Genomic DNA, 17,007 nt, shown 5'->3' with positions numbered 1-17,007 from the left:
CGCCATTTTAGGTGATATACGCGTATACTTTGTCACCCATGTGATCATTTCTTCAGATTGCCTTCTGCACCCATACGCCTTCGAACGTTGATTATTTTGGTTTATGTTGTCCAGAAATTTCCAGCTACAACAGATTATTTAGACATATTACTGTGTGTGATATCCCTTCTTTCGTACATGTCTAAAAGAACAGACACGATTTGTATGATTGAAATATAGAATATTTAGAAGTTTTGAGATCTCAGCTGCATACGGGCATTGCATTAAATACAACGTCGACATGTGAAAATTCGTGCCGGACAGGGGAACGAATCCTGCATGCTCAGCTCCAGAAGGGTTCAGACGAGTGAGAGAAGATATGGCTGTAAAAACACACACCACAAACACACATATACACGCCACTTCAGGGCGAAATACCATCTCCTGTGCGGATGACGTCATTTATCCGAATCTTCAGCTGAATAACTGCGAGCAAATAGAGGGTAATGGACGGGGGACACATCTGTAATGGACGGCATGTTAGAACTTGGGTTGGCCGGGAGGCAGCCGCTCTAGAGAAGCGGAGCATCCGTGTTAAGAGTCCGTATCAGGCACAAATTTTCAGATGGCGCCGTTGCATTTAATGATTTGTCGTCTGCAGCTCTGATCTGAAAATTTTTATTGTACAGGGTGCGCAACATAAAACTGGTTCGCCTCATGCCGGAGATTCAGTTAACAGCGAACTAACTGAAAAATAATAGATGATAGTAAAATTAAAACAATTACAGCCCTCGGTCGCGAAAATGAAGTATTTCTGACCTGGGTTTCGGCTACTTCTAAGATTGCCTTCATCAGAAATAAAACATTTAGAACTGTCATGTCACGTACAAAATAAATATGAAGCAACAAAACTTCAGTCACAAAATATTAAAATAGAAAACATAAGAGACAAGTTCATGCTGCCGCGGCTCGACATGAGGTGCAGCCCTTAGAAGCTTTCCTTCTATGTTTTCTATTTTAATATTTTGTGACCAAAGCGTTATCGCTTCATATTTATTTTATATGTGACATGCCAGTTATTTCTGATGAAGGCACTCTTAGAAGTGGCGGAAACCTAGGTCAGAAAGATTTCATTGTCGCATTATTTCAATTTTTACCTTGTAACGATCACTGACAACGCACCATGTTTAAAGCTTTGAGATAACAGTAACGTTAAAAAACATGCAACTATCTGTTTATAACAGATTCTGCAAGTGATACAATGTGTCGACAGACGGAATTAGCTGCTCGTGTTGGCTCCCTCACAAACAATTCGACTAAAGATGATAGCCATTACGTAAGGCGTACCGATTTTATGTGGGGCACTCTTTATTATTTACGTTCAAAACTTAGAACTTCCAGACACAGATGACTGAATCTTGTCTGTTATCGATGAGTGCTTACACTGCTTACAGAGCATTGTTTGAAACTTCCTGGCGGATTAAAACTGAGTGCCGGACCGAGACTCGAACTCAGGACTTTTGCATTTCGCGGGCAAGTGCTCTACGAACTGGCCGAAGTAAAGCTGTGAGGACGGGACGTGAGCCGTGGTTGGAGTAAAAGTCGAGTTTTAGTGTAGGTGCGGCACACAGTTTTAACCTGCCAGGAAGTTTCATATCAGCACACACTCCGCTGCAGAGTAAAAATCTCACTCCAGGGGTTTGTTTTTGTTTTGAAAACTCCTCGATGGGCCGTTGAATAGAGCCCACGTTGTACTTAACGTTCTCCTATAATTGCCAGGGTAAAGTAATTCAAGGCAAGGACCACCGCTGCGTAACGTATCGCATCTCTCGCGGCTGCTACGTAACGCTTTCACTTTTCGAGACTTTATGTAGCGCTTTCATTTGTCTCGTCAGCTATATTTTACTATCGATTAGGAGCACAGTTGAGTATTGTTATCTCTGCTTCCATCCCATTTGCAGTTGCCTCAAAACAAATGAAAGCGACAGAGGCAGATTTAGTTGGTATTTTCCTTGTGAAAGTTGGAGAGAGGCACGGTGACGTTTGTAATAGCTTTGCTTGAGCAACTGCATTCAAAACGTTTTTTGTGGACTAGGTTAGGTAATACGCTGTTCCATGAGTTTATCTTTAAATTGCTAGGCATTGTGATTAAACGTAGGCTCCCGAAGTTGTTGATTGAAAGAGTCTAGAACGAAGCTGCTGTCAAATGCTAATAGATTTTTGCGTGGGCACGGTGGTAGCAGGATGGGAGGGGGTAGTGATGTGTGGGAGGGGACGCGAGGCGTTGCGCTTAGCGTACGCTGTCCGTCGCCCACGGAGGCAGGCGACGAAATCACGAGTGGCTGTGAAACTTTTATCCTCGTTGCTGTCTCCGCCCATGCAATAAACAGAAAACCTCCTTCGGCCTGCAGGCATGAAAAAAACATTTCGCCGAAAAAAGGGTCAGCGGCTGTGGAGGGGCGCAGATCTGCCGCTGATGGGGTAGGGACGTCCATTTAGGAGGACGATTACGCCGCCGGTCGACAGGGGCAGAGCCGCTCTGCGATTGTTCTCCGGTTTATTTAAATGAATGGAAGAATATGGTGATCGGGGGGGGGGGGGGGGCGGTAATTGGCAGCTACGCACCCCCGGCTTCCGCCCGCGCCTTTCACTGGCGCGAGTAAGCCCATTTCCTCCGCCAGCGGGGCCCCGCTCGCAGCTCGCATTGTGCTACACGACACTTTAAGTAGCCCGGGGCGGCGCAGCGCAGCGTCAATTTACATACAGAGTGAGTGCCCGCCGCTCTGTCAGAAGCGGCCTGTCAATGCCCGCGGCCGCGGCCGCGTCTCGGCGGCCCCTGTATTCAGCCCGCACAATCGCGCTCAAACATATTGCGCTACTCGCTCGTTCACTTTCGCCCCGTCCTATTCTTTTTCTTTTTTTGGGGAGCGCTTTGAGCCCTTCCCATTTTGTGTGCCCCGCGCGGCCTCTGTCGTAACCGGAAGCGCCGTTTTGTGGGCTCTACAGCAGATAGCGTCTGATTGTCAGCGAGGCCGGCGCTGACAACTGCGGTTTGACACACAGCACGGCGGCAGAAGATGCTCCGGAGCCACTTTGGGAGGCTGCTAGCGGAATCGTGCGAGGCCCTCCGCTGGAATCGACTGTTATCCTTGGACAACGGCATCTTTAGAAATTTATCGAACAACGACCAAAATCGCCGTTTTTAGGATTCAGTACCTCAGTTCGGAAAAACGGAACTCTTATTACAGGATCATTCTGTTGTCCGACGTGTCTGTGCGACTGTTTAAGAAGATACTTATATGGATATGGTGTTCGTTCTTTCTGACATGTTTCAAGGAACAGACACCATTGATGACCTGCAGCCGTCTAGAACGAAATTAGAATTATGTTAATGTATATCAACGGGGACAGGTGACAATGTGTGCCTCGACCGGGACTCGAACCCGGGATATCCTGCTTACATGGCAGACGCTCTATCCATCTGAGCCACCGAGGGCACAGAGGATAGGGCGACTGCAGGGACTATCTCGCGCACGCCTCCCGCGAGACCCACATTCTCACCTTGTATGTCCACACACTACATTCGTAGTGTCCCACTCCAACACACTCATTACTCGTGGAGGACATTCTTACCAAGTTCCGTAAGAGTTCGGGGAATATGTGTGCATCCGCACAGGAGGAGGAGGAGGTCATGACCGGTATTGCCAGAACTATATATTTATATGGATATGGTGTCTGTTCTTTTCACCTGTCCCCATTGATATATATCAACGCGCGTTAGCAAAAAAAAATGGTTCAAATGTCTCTGAGCACTATGGGACTCAACTGCTGTGGTCATTAGTCCCCTAGAACTCAGAACTACTTAAATCTAACTAACCTAAGAACATCACACACATCCATGCCCGAGGCAGGATTCGAACCTGCGACCGTAGCAGTCATACGGTTCCGGACTGCGCACTTAGAACCGCGAGACCACCGCGGCCGTCCGCGCGTTAGCAGCTGAACGTATTAACATAATTTTAATGTCGTTCACAAGATAACCTACTGTCACCTGGCGAAGCTTCGAAATCGGTGCAGTCAAAATATACGGCCATTTACGTCGCGTATTTTGATAGTCCTAAACTCACTCCCATTTGTCTAGTATCACGGAATTTCGCAAGAAGCAAGGTTTCACTGTTCAGGTAAAGTCCGACAATTGTAAATTCCTAAGTATATCACAAGAAAAAAATTATTTTGTCAGTTATTATATGACGTCAAACTTGAAATTAAAATATTTTCGAAAGCCTTGAAATCCCAGCGACCGGTATCTTCCTTAATTTTTTTTCAGTGTAAATCGGTTCTATTCTAACGCATTAGCATATCTACCAAGTTCCACTGCCTCACTCCTGACCTTTAGCGTGAGGCTGAGCTTCAGTCGTAACCACCCCGTTTATTACTGATGAGGCTACATTTAGAATATCGTTTACACCAACACTAAATGTGACAGGAAACACACAAAATATATTTTTGCCAGACAATTAATAATTTCAACTCTATTTTTAAGGTAAATCATTCATTTTATGGTATTTCGTTACTCTGTGCTAAGTACATTGTTCTGTGTTATCAGTACAAGTGTGGGTGTGACGTCTTTCACTTAACCATTTGAAATTACATCTGCGTATGATTAAATTTGGCGTTCTTACCGAGTTACGAAATAAAGCCGCTGACTTCAGAAAGTAATTAACATATTATTACGGCCGGCCAAGTAATTATCATTGAATGCTTCATTGACATACATACATAACACGTTTTCTCAAGATAGTCAACAAATTGCTGTAAAGAACAGTCATGAGCCTATTAGAGAACCGGTGTGTGAACGGCCTCCATTGGAAAATTTTAGATTGCTTTGAATGTGTTCCTCGATTGTTTGACAATTTACTTCCCGATCGGCGTCACCCTTTCCTCTGTGCGGCCTCGGTCAAATTGTAGGCACAAGTTCACTGCTGCCGGACGCGACACTTGCGTTTGGTCTGTATACCTCCAGAATTTCACCGTCAACCTGTTTGCTGTAACCTTTTACGCGCAAGAATCGTATTGTGGCGCGTACTTCAACTTTTTATTATTTATTCTTGCAAAAGAGGGCTTTCTTAGCTATATGATAAAGCGTACTCTGAAATTGTTACTAGTAGCTGTGGAAAATGGTCGCAAATGTTAACAGCTGCATTATTACACTTCCTTCGACCACATATTTTATTTCATTTTCTCATGAATAGTCGCCATTCATTGTATTACTTGTAGGTTATATATGAGAAAGACTCTATCTTTTTTTGAGGTCGAATAGTGTTCCTTGCTTTGTTCATTAGTTCTCGTTAGTGACTTGTGCTACTGGGGCTGCTGTATTGTCCCCAGTCTTACCACGTCTTCCTTTCATCATTAGTGTTGTGGGAGGTTCGATGGGACCCGCCTCGTATTTAACTGAAGTGTAAACCTCATCTCAGAGTAGCACTTCCACTCAACTTCCTCAGTTTTTTTTTTTTTTCTGTGTTTACCGGTCCCTCTCTTCCACCTCTACTGTTTCCAACGTTTATAGCTCGTATAGTACGGTGTAAGGTCTTCCTTGATATCTTAACACACGTCGTACCACCCTGTCCTACCTTCTTGCCAAATTTGCTGTCTCCGCCCATTCTGTGGAGAAACTCCTCATTAATTATCTCATTAATTCAAATTATTTCAACATTCTTCTATAATGCCATGTGTCAAACACTTCGATTCTAATCTGTTCCGGTTTTCACTCTCAGGAAGGAAGATTAGGGTTTAAAATTTCATCCGGATTCGGACAGCCCGTGATTCACTTGTGGAATGTTGTGCTCCAGATGTCTATTCTGACATTTTTCCTCAAGTTAAGGCGAATGTTCGATTCTAGTATACTTGCTTTAATCAGGAACGCTCCCTTTGCCTGTGCTACTTTCCTTTTTACGGCGTCCTTGCTTCGGCCATCATGTGTTATTTAACTTCGATGACATCAGAATTCTTCCATTTCGTCTGCCTCGTGGTACTCAGTTTCGACGTTCAGTATGTCGCTAATCTCATTTCAGCCATTCCTCTTTTTTTTCGGTTTACCTCAGTTGTCAGTGTTCGCTCGATAGACTGTTCATTCCATTCAAAAGTTCTCGCGTTTCTTCTTCACTTTCACAGACCTTATGGTTGATGTCACCTCTCCCAAAATTTCGATCCCATTCCTGAACTTTTAATTTCGGTCGTTGCTTAATTCCGGCCATTGCTTCTTCGATGTTATCGTGTTGTTGTCGTTCCTGTCGGTATTCTTCAGTCCAGAGACTAGCAAAGCTTCTCTACGAATAACTACTGCAAACTACATCCTTCTGAATCTCCTTACTGTATTCGTGTCTGTCTCTCTACAACTTTCACCCCACACACTTACCTCTTACTGGTGATTCCTGGAGGTCTCAGGAAGTGCCCTGTCAACGGATCCATTCTTCTAATCAGGTTGTACCAAAAATTTTTCTCCTAATTTAACTTACAACCTCCAAAACGCGATCTAGCCATGTAATCTTCGGCATTCTTCTGTAGCACCACACCTCGACAGCTTCTGTTTTCGTGTCGCTCCTCATTTTGAAATTTCATGAGTAGTTTCGGACACAACTGTTGATCAGCAGGAATGGCGGTTATCGCTGAAACAATTTGTTTTCGACTATTCCATTGTCTGAAGCCAGTTTAATCAAGGCGACAGAGACGTTGTTGTCACAGAAGTGCTACACCAGTTCTTGTGACACGTTTTTGTTGGTCGTTTCTCACGCCATTTTTATTAAGACACCACTGAAGACTTTTCCCATTTGTGTAATAACGCGATATTTCAAACGTATGAAAATTTCGTGAATCATTATCTTTTTAAAAAAATAGATTTATTTGAAAGAGTAATTTTCAGGACTCTAGGCTAATTAATGATTCGGTTTTTTACATGGTTATTAGTGAAAAGTAAAAAAAAATGTTACAACAAAGATCAAACAAATACCGAGAAATTACATTTATTCAGAACTAAAATACCGTTATCGGTTTTAACCAGTCTGTTTTTTCCCACCCCTACGGGACAGTATCCGCCGGCTTTCCCGCCTTCCCCACCTACACCCCAGAAAGAGGGGGGGGTGTAGTCTAGGACAGTGGGGGCTTAGCGAGTAATCCAGCGGAGGCGGCAATCAGTGTTCCGGGGGAGGTGCGGGCAGCTGGGGGCAGTTTCACGGCCGGGTGCGCCTGTACAAGCCGGAAAAGCCGGCGATTCCGCGCAGGTGGCCACCAAACGCGGGATTAATCAGCCGCTGCGCTTTCTGTGGCCTTCCCCCGCGACGGCCGCGCCTGGGTTTGACAGCGGCGCCCATTGACCGCTGAGCGCGCAGCCCGCGACCCGCGCCTCGTTATTGAATTACCTGCCAGCGCGGCCGCACTTCTTTCTTCCGCCAAAGCGCCGCCTATCGGCACTCGATTAGCGCCGCCTGTCAGCTGCGCTCCCGCGGATCCTCCTCTGAGGGCAGACAAATGTTTACCGGAAGCCGGCCTATCTAATCGGTTTGGGCGAAAGCTGCGGAATTACCCGTCTCGCCGGCCAGTTAATACGCGGCTCCAAATAATGAAGCTGCCGGCGGTGTTGTTCTGCGCGCGCCGTATTAGTCAATTACACGACGGCCCCCGAGGCACCCGCGCCGTCCACGGTTTGCAGTGATCAATGGCTGGCGGTAATGGAATACATACAGACGGCAAAGCCGCCGTCGAATCTCTTTGCCGTCTTACACGTTTGGGAACGGGGATGAATTTATCGACTTACGGAGACCTGTGCACTTACACTGAGCGCACGTCAATCCTAAGCAGACTGTAGCGAAGCGCGATCGATAATTCTACTCCGAAGGTGTGTAAATTTTTTTACCGTGTTTTTCATCTTCTATTTCTTTGCGATAAAACTCGGGACGGAATTTACTAACTTCGAATTTCGCACGACCTCTCAGGGGACAGCCATCCACATGTAACAGACAGCTTTAGCATTTTTATTCACCTAATGTTTCATTTAAAATCACGGTCGTCGAAGTTCTCTTTGACTACGAAGATGATAGCGTGCGTGGAAGACCCAGCAATGAACCACCCGCCGTCGAGACAATAAAAATTTTGGTGTTCTGTTTTCTTTTTCTTTTCCGCAAACGGTTGGAAGATTTTGTAGTATGACAATGTAAATGATAAACTGTGTTATCAATAATTACATTTGGCATGGTCAAGAATGTGGAACAGCAATCTTGATTTTTTTTTTAAATATAACATTTGGTGTAGATCGCGAGTTCATGAAATATTACCGGTTTCGATTGTTCTAGGATTCTTCCTCAGAACATAAAACGTCGATACAGATTGTAACACGTGACATGCTGTACGCTGAAGTACTTCAGTGTAAAACATGTGCCATATTACATTCGGTAACGATATTTCATAATCATTGCTAGCACAATCGAAACCGTTAATATTTTATAAACTCGCAGTCTACACAAAAAATTGATGTTACCAATGACGAAGAACACACCTTTTCTGCGACTGGCGCGAAATCTGAACAGACATCGTCTTCCATATGTAGAAACACACCTACCAACTTTCGTTTACGTCGTACGACTCCTTGGTCGCGTTCAGATTTTTTTTCCATCTGTGTATAATTGTTTCATACTGAGAAAGCAGTTCGTAGCACACTTGCGTGACATGTCAGCGGTGAGATCGTACTCTGAATTCCTCCCTTATTTTGCACTGAGGTCCTTCCAGCACTTTAATTGCAGTGTTCAGTTTCCTTCAAGTTCTAAACATCGCATTACTTGACATTGTTTTATTAAGAAAAATGTTTAATTTCATGCAGTCTCTTATTTCAGAACACTACCTTGTTCAAAATTTTCTGTTACAATCAAAACCAAATGGAATGTAGAGAAAGAAAAATTGTAAAATTACGAAAGCAGTCGCAGAATCATGTTTTATTTAATCACTTTTGCAAATCGATTTCAACTGATTAACAGCCGTCATCGGTGCTTTCAACCAATATGTGCCCTGAGTAGTAATACTGTCTTAAGCAGAGGTGTATGTTTGACCTGCACTATGGAATGTACCTGGTCAGCCAAATTGGTCACACAATTCTCGGCTGTAATGCGACCTTTCAGAGTAACCATGGGGTACTACGATATGGCTGCCCAAAACTTCGCCGAACCCCCGCCATGCTACATTCTTGGAACACATACTTTTCAAGAAGTTGGAAGCACTGAGAAACATGACTCATCCAACCAAATGACTTGCTTCCATTCTTCTACAGTTCACGTTTCCTGTTACGGGCATTTGCGTCACTGAAGTGTGGTTTCGGAATTCCAGCTCGCCTTGCAGCTCCCAGCTTATGGAGCGCGATTCTTGTTTTGGTGCTGGAGGGAGTAAGACATTTAATTCTGCAGTGCGCTGCACTGAGCAGGTAGGAGGAAGCTCCACGCACCGAAATGCGAAAGTACGCCAAGAAAAGTTCATCTTTTCCTTGAAATCTCGGGCAAAAAAAGGAATCTCTTTTCACTCTACACGTGTGTGTGATGGGGGGGGGGGGGGGGGAGGTTGCGAGCGCTTACTTGACCGTTCTCGAAGCCTGCTGCCGTTACGCAGGACCAATGTAGCGGAAGTACTGAACGGACTTCATGAGACAATGACAAACTGCTACTTACTTCACTGACAGTTGATAACATGTCCTTACTTGAGCGAACATACCTTACCTACCATAAACGTACGATCAGTGTGTGCGTGTGGACCTCTACCTTCTCCTAATACCGCACCCTGTGCCTCCCTCGGTTTCCCTTTTCCATTCTGCGTACTCAGCATCAACTCCGCTCCGCTCGCCCGTTTATTCTTTTGCGGGAAGGAGCGTCGAGAAAGGAAAGAAGAGAAAAAATACGTGTGACGGTGCGAATGAAAATATGGAAGATTGAAGCGCAGAGGCAGCTCGGCTCAGCTGAGCTCACTGGAGAGGGGGCGGGATTTGCATTCCCATTTGCGGCTTTGCGGGGTGTCAGGTTAGTGTGCCCGCCCTGTGGGTGTGCCGGGATGCGGGCCGCACCTGGCGCTGGCGCCGGCGCCTCGCACGGGGATTCTCGCCAGAAAATGCGGCCGGCGCGAACTTCAGCCGCCTAGTAAACGCCAACAGAAAACCGATCACGCGTTAGCAGAAATTCTACGCACAAAGTGCCTGCTGCTAATCAACCAACTAGTGACCCCACTGTTTGAAAACAATGTCGGCACTTTAATCTTGAAGATGCAGTGATCTAAGATGAGCGGCCTCCTGTTCACACAGTTCCCATCGTCCAGGACTGCATTTACGACCGCGAGGGTGAATTGTCGCACCTCTCTTGGTCACCAGGTCGCATTGCTATTGAGCGTTTGTGGTCCACTTTTAGTTACTACTATCCACTTTGAATCGTTATCTGAAGTTGCCACTGCTTTCTAGGAAGATTCTTGTACGATTCGTTTAAAAACCATACAGAACCTGTAGTTATCCATTCCGAAACGACTGGAAGCTGGTCGGAATGCGACCGTGTTTCCTACACCGTATTAGGCATGCAAATATGTTGGTCCAGTGGACTGATGAAATTATCCATTTGTAAGGTATGCTTATAATAATTCCTTGGAAACGTCTTTATCACCAAATATTTATGACGCGTTTCGAGTAATCGTCATCAGACAGCTGTGACAAATTTACACAAAAGACGAATTAGAAGAGTTCATGTATATACCTTGGTCTCGTAATATTTCTATAAAGATTTTCTAATTTGTCTTCTGTGTAAATTATGTCAGTTATCCGATAATGATTACTCGAAACGCTTAGCAGTCAAGACTTCCGGAGGAATGAGTGCATGCCAGGTGATGTTTTTCGTGTGTCCACAGTTCTGTCAACCTTTTTGTGTGAGCGTTTGACCAACAGTCATTTCCATATTCTGTGTATAAAATGTGTGACACCTATGTCAAACGAAAACGCGTCAACCTCTTAAAAGCATAAGAACGAACTCCAGTACCTGAAAACTGTTAATACCTTAGCTGTATACAGGCTAAATATTTAGTGGATTCAAATATTATGTATATGGGGTGTTCCAAAAATGTTGCGAAAAATTTCGAGTGTTTGTAGAGAATGTTTTGAGCAACAAATCGAGTATATTAACTCTTGTCTGGAAACTTCGGATGACGCTACAGATAGTGGAAGTTATAAGTGCTGGCATCGTCCAGTAGGCCACCCGTTCGGCAGCAAATGTGACTTTGTATGCCGAAGGACCATAGACAGAACGTCTCGCAGTGTCGCTTATTATTCAGTGATAGCGACTGATTGCCAGTGGAGAAGACGAACCTAGCTGCTGCGAACACATGCTTTATCTCCTATGAATGTAATACTCTGTTGCCACATTGGAGGACCATTCAGACACGGTTTTCCATCCGCAGTTTATTTTTCTCTGGGAACCATCTAATATCTCCAATATTTTTCCGCATACAGGAGAAAAATAAACTGCAGGTGAAATCTTGTATCCGAAACCATCATCGCCGGCCGGAGTGGCCGTGCGGTTTTAGGCGGTGCAGTCTGGAACCGAGCGACCGCTACGGTCGCAGGTTCGAATCCTGCCTCGGGCTTGGATGTGTGTGATGTCCTTATGTTGGTTAGGTTTAATTAGTTCTAAGTTCTAGGCGACTGATGACATCAGAAGTCGCATGGTGCTCAGAGCCATTTGAGCCAAACCATCATCCAATGGGGCAGCAAAGCATCACATTAATAGGAGACTATACCTATGGACGCAGCAGCTAGCTTCATCTTCTCCACTGGAGATCACAGCAATCAGCCAGGCTGACTGAATAAAGACCGTCGCCGTGAGACGTTGCGCGTACGCTCCATCAGTGTACAAAGTTACCTTTGCTGTCGAACGGGTGGCCTAATGGCAGGCGCTGGCGCCTGTTACTTAAACGCTCGTTAGCGTCGTCGGATTAAGCTTGCTAACACGGGTTCCTGTTCTCGATTTGTTACTGGAGACACCTTATACAACGCCTCGAAGTTCGTCACAACATTTCTGGAACACCCAGTTTACCACAGTGTCTGAATATGATCATTGTTCAAATACACTGTTTCCGAATCGTCGGCCGCGCGAGATTAGCTGAGCGGTCAGGGGCGCTGCAGTCATGGACTGTGCGGCTGGTCCCGGCGGAGGTTAGTCCTCCCTCGTGTGTGTGTGTGTGTGTGTGTGTGTGTGTGTGTGTGTGTGTGTGTGTGTGTGTGTGTGTGTGTTTGTCCTAAGGACAATTTAGGTTAAGTAGTGTGTAAGCTTAGGGACTGATGACCTTAACAGTTAAGTCCCATAAGATTTCGCACACACACACATTTCCGAATCGCCGAAAAAAAGCGGTTTTTAGCAGCAGATGGTTCCACATCCGGCTCAGTCGAGTAGCAGCGGCGCTTCCCCCCGTTTCGGGGATAACGTGCTGGAGGCGGCGGCGGCGGCCGCGTTGCTCGCCTCAATCGAGCCGGCGCCGACAGCAGGCCGATTCTGCGTCAGCCAGCAGCGGCAGGCGGAGCGCGCGACAAACGACATTAATGCCGGCTTTGCCGCCCGTCCCGTCGCGCGGGCTCCGAAGGCGCGGCTTCCATACGCCGTGCGAATTAAATCCGATGAATAATGCAGCGCCCGCCGGAAGCGGAGAGCCGAAAGTTTCAATAGCGGCGTGGCGCCGAGCCGCGCGGCTAACGTGTTTAGGCCCGCACGCCCGCATGCGTGCCGATGGCCGTCCTGCGTGCGTGCCGTGGCTGCTGGTTCCACAGGTGGAAAGTCTCGCTTGCGTCTCCGGAATCGGCGTGCTTTCTCTGCCGGCGAAGCGAAACGTTTTTCAGATTGCAAGGAACCTACGTTGCTCCGTAACGCTATGTAAACGGAATAAAACTTTTCTGAACGAACTGCAAATGAATCGGTCGTGTTTCAAACCCCGGAAGCTACGTATTGTAAACACATGACTGAATGACACATAGTCGGCAAGGTTTCAGAAAATATCGTTCTTGTGAAACACAACTATCTCTTTTATACTCGTGCAGTAGTAACTGCTATCGACAGGGGATGTCAGATTGATTCCATATTTTTAGGTTTCCAGAAGGCTTTCGACACCGTTCCTCACAAGTGTCTTCTAACCAAACTGTGTGCTTACGGAGAATCGCCTGAGTTGTGCGACTGGGTTCGTCATTTCCTGTCGCAAAGGTCGCAGTTCGTAGTAATAGAAAGTCATCGAGTAAAACAGAAGTAATATCCGGCGTTCCCCAAGGAAGTATTACAGTCCCTCTATTGTTCATGACCTATATTAACGACATAGGAGACAATCCGAATAGGAGTCTTACATTGTTTGCAGATGATGCTGTCATATACCGCCTTGTAAAGTCATGAGATGATAAAAGCGACTTGCAAAATGATTTAGCTAAGATATCTGTACGGTGCGAGAAGTGGCAATTGACCCTCAATAACGAAAAGTGTGAAGTTATTCACGTGAGTACTAAAAGAAATCAGCTAAATTTCGATTATGCGATAAATCGCACAAGTCTGAAGGCTGTAAATTCAACTAAATACTTAGGGAACACAATTACAAATAACATAAATTGGAAGGATCACATAGATAATATTGTTGGTAGAGCAAACCAAAGACAGTGATTCATTGGCAGAACACTTAGAAGGTGCAACAGGTTTATACTAAAGAGACTGCTTGCACCACGCTTGTTAGCCCTATTCTGGAGTATTACTGTGCGGTGTGGGATCCACATCAGGTGGGACTGACGGATGACATAGAATAACAATCACAGTTTAGCAGTATTAACGTATGACATACAAGCTCATTAACCCATTGGCTACCCGTAACAACTTCAGAATCATCTCTGGAGTAAGCAAAATGGTTGTACTGTAATACTTTTATCATCTTCGAGACACTGCAGTATGGTTCAAATGTCTGAGCACTATGGGACTTAACATCTGAGGTCATCAGTCTCCTAGAACGTAGAACTACTTAAACCTAACTAACCTAAGGACATCACACACATCCATGCCCGATGCAGGGTTCGAACCTGCGACCGTAGCGGTCGCGCAGTTCCAGACTGAGGCGCCTAGAACCTCCAAGAACACTTCGTACATTGACCACCTGGGTCGGGCAGGCAAGTAGTCGCCCACGGTATTGACCCACATGTTTAATGTTAAACGTCTCTGATGACCTCGCACAACTGTAACACGTGCGTTTTCAACCGGTCATACATGCGAATTGTGACTGGTCACGAAGACTTTCGTCTCCTCCACTCTTGTATGACCTACACATGCTCAGTGGCCACGCAATATTGGTTTCAAACATGTTTGCTTTACGGAATGTATTTGTTTTTGTCACCAGTATCCCAGTTAGACTGGGCATGGAATTTTTTGGAATTCCGGGAATTTTTTGGAATTCCGGGAATTTTTTGGAATTCCGGGAATTTTTTGGAATTCCGGGAATTTTTTGGAATTCCGGGAATTTTTTGGAATTCCGGGAATTTTTTGGAATTCCGGGAATTTTTTGGAATTCCGGGAATTTTTTGGAATTCCGGGAATTTTTTGGAATTCCGGGAATTTTTTGGAATTCCGGGAATTTTTTGGAATTCCGGGAATTTTCGTTGTTGTTGTTTCCAGTTAAACTTTTGTAATTTTGGCTGGCAAGAACCGATACTCTAACAAAGGATATTGCTGCATCCTGCTACTGCAGAATAATACTGCAGCAATGAAACATGAAAGAGAGAAAAAACGAAAATAAAACTTAAATCGCAAAGTAAATGCGCCATATACAGCAACTAAACACAGTGCTCATATAAGAGCTTGCCAACTGCAAAATGTGTCAAATGCTTTAGGAAGACTATACAATGCTCCGTAACAACAAATTGCCTTCGATGAGCATGACGTCACAACTGTTTACATGAGATTCGTTTTAGCAGTTACGAGCGCGATCATGCGCATGCGCAGTTGTGTGGTATTTTCTCCCGCGTCTGGCTACAGAAATGTGGCTGTTGGCTGCGTAAGCAGTCGCAGCAAGCAGCTAGATGCTACCGGGAAAAATTTTACTGGAGCGCCCAAGCTGCTAGATCCTTGCATGCGCAGCAGGCCATGATCTAGGAGTGGGGTGGGGGCAAATTCATACTCTTGAAGGAAAAATCCTTGTTTCACAAAGCGACTAGCATCCAGCGCACGTTAGTCTATCGATTATTCATATGACTTTGAAACGCATCCCTGTCGGTTTTTCAACATTTTGAACACATTCTAAGTTGATTTCTGAATGAATCGTAAGTCGATTTGTGAATGCGTGCGTAGTGTACATGTCTCTGTCAGGGGAATCCTCGTCGCATGGGCCGCCCGCGGTAGTCTCGCGGTTCTAGGCGCGCAGTCCGGAACCGTGCGACTGCTACGGTCGCAGGTTCGAATCCTGCCTCGGGCATGGATGTGTGTGATGTCCTTTGGTTAGTTAGGTTTAAGTAGTTCTAAGTTCTAGGGGACTGATGACCTCAGATGTTAGTCCCATAGTGCTCAGAGCCATTTGAGCCATTTGAACCATTTGAATCGTCGCATGGAGACACAAACTTTCCTACAGACAAAAGGTACTACACGAGCTGAGCGGAGTAAGGCCGAACGGATGAATGCCAACCGCTGTGTGATTGTGTGGTTGATTGGATTTGCGAATATGAGCGTTGCTACAATTACTAGCTAAGTCCATAGATTCAGAGTACAGGAGGGGAAATAAACGAATAACAGGTAAGAAAGATTACGTTTTACCTTCTTGTTGTAGTCAAGAAAATGAAATTTTGACAGAAAAATTTTGGCCAGATCGCTATACTAGTAAGGGCCAGTTAAACAGTCCCGGGCTAGCAGCCGCTTTAAACGCGTTGTAGCAACGCCTAACCGGAGAATAATCGCGGGATTACTAAATCGGTGATTATCGCAGAGTTAGTGGAGTTAACCTCTTTGACATTGGCAGGAATAGTTACAGAATTAGTGATAACACTGTTAGAACGAGGAAGGAGAAGAAACGGGGACATCACACAAATTATGGAACAATATGACGATTCCAAGTTTGTATAAAAATTTCGTAATACCACTTTTCGATCTCATACTTGAGAAACTGGAGCGTATGAATGAAGTGTGAAACGATTTCCTAACGTAAGGCTTTTTGCATGTAGTAGGCCAAATAGGCATTTGATATTGGTACTTTGTGAATTATATTCTGTCGTTACAAAAAAGACCGTTTGTGCCAAAACAGTCTCGTTTATTTGTTGTGTATTACAGTTGTTGCAGTATTAAAAAGGCCTATTTTGTTTTATCTAGCAGACAAAACAGACGTAATCAGATCGGGAAACCACACCAGTCTTGGACCCTATTTGCATTAACAGCTTTTTCAGTGTTGGACAACGACATTTCGACTTTTCATGTAGCAAAACGTTTGACGATTTTTGATGAGGTAATAGATTCTTTCGCAGAAAGGAAAGGACGCTATGTAAAGCTGTAGCAAGATTAAAGAGAGAAATTCTAGGAGCTAAGGACTGAAGAAATGTGTATCGTGTTGTTTGTCTCATATTTTTACTGGGTTTATGCATCCTATATTTAATTTCATGTCGCACAAAGCAGCAAATTGTTAGCTGATAGGGAATAAAGAGAGGAAATTTTATGAAGAGTTCTAAGAGGGGCAGAATGTCAAACCGACCGATTGTAAGCAGGAGAGGCACCACAGGACATTTAAATTTCCACTGCCCTGAATATGATTTGATGGCATCCATTACATAATATATACGTTTCAGATCCACAGAGCGAAGTACAGTGACGTTTGATAGAAGAATGCTGTGTGAAGAGGGGTGGCACTGCACTTGTGGCACACTTAAGACCAAATAATGTGAGGGGAAGGGATTATGAGTGACTGTGTTAAGACTAGCACGGGCTTGGCAGTGATCTTGTTCGCCTAAGTTTCGTAATATATTAAGGA

General features: G+C 45.0%; 1 protein-coding gene and 1 non-coding gene across 4 annotated transcripts in view; one reads left to right on the top strand and one right to left on the bottom strand.

Annotated features, from left to right (window-relative positions):
- The window catches only part of LOC126358824 (DE-cadherin), a 564,715-nt gene that overhangs the window by 345,476 nt on the left and 202,232 nt on the right, over positions 1–17,007 (top strand). The gene's annotated exons all lie outside the window — the stretch shown is intronic.
- On the bottom strand, positions 3,402–3,476 carry Trnat-ugu (transfer RNA threonine (anticodon UGU)). Its single transcript has one exon. It is a non-coding gene; the product is annotated as a tRNA-Thr (tRNA).

This window comes from Schistocerca gregaria, chromosome 1, assembly GCF_023897955.1.
Source record: "Schistocerca gregaria isolate iqSchGreg1 chromosome 1, iqSchGreg1.2, whole genome shotgun sequence".
Taxonomy (NCBI): Eukaryota; Metazoa; Arthropoda; class Insecta; order Orthoptera; family Acrididae; genus Schistocerca; species Schistocerca gregaria.
This window is presented reverse-complemented; position numbering and strand designations above follow the sequence as displayed.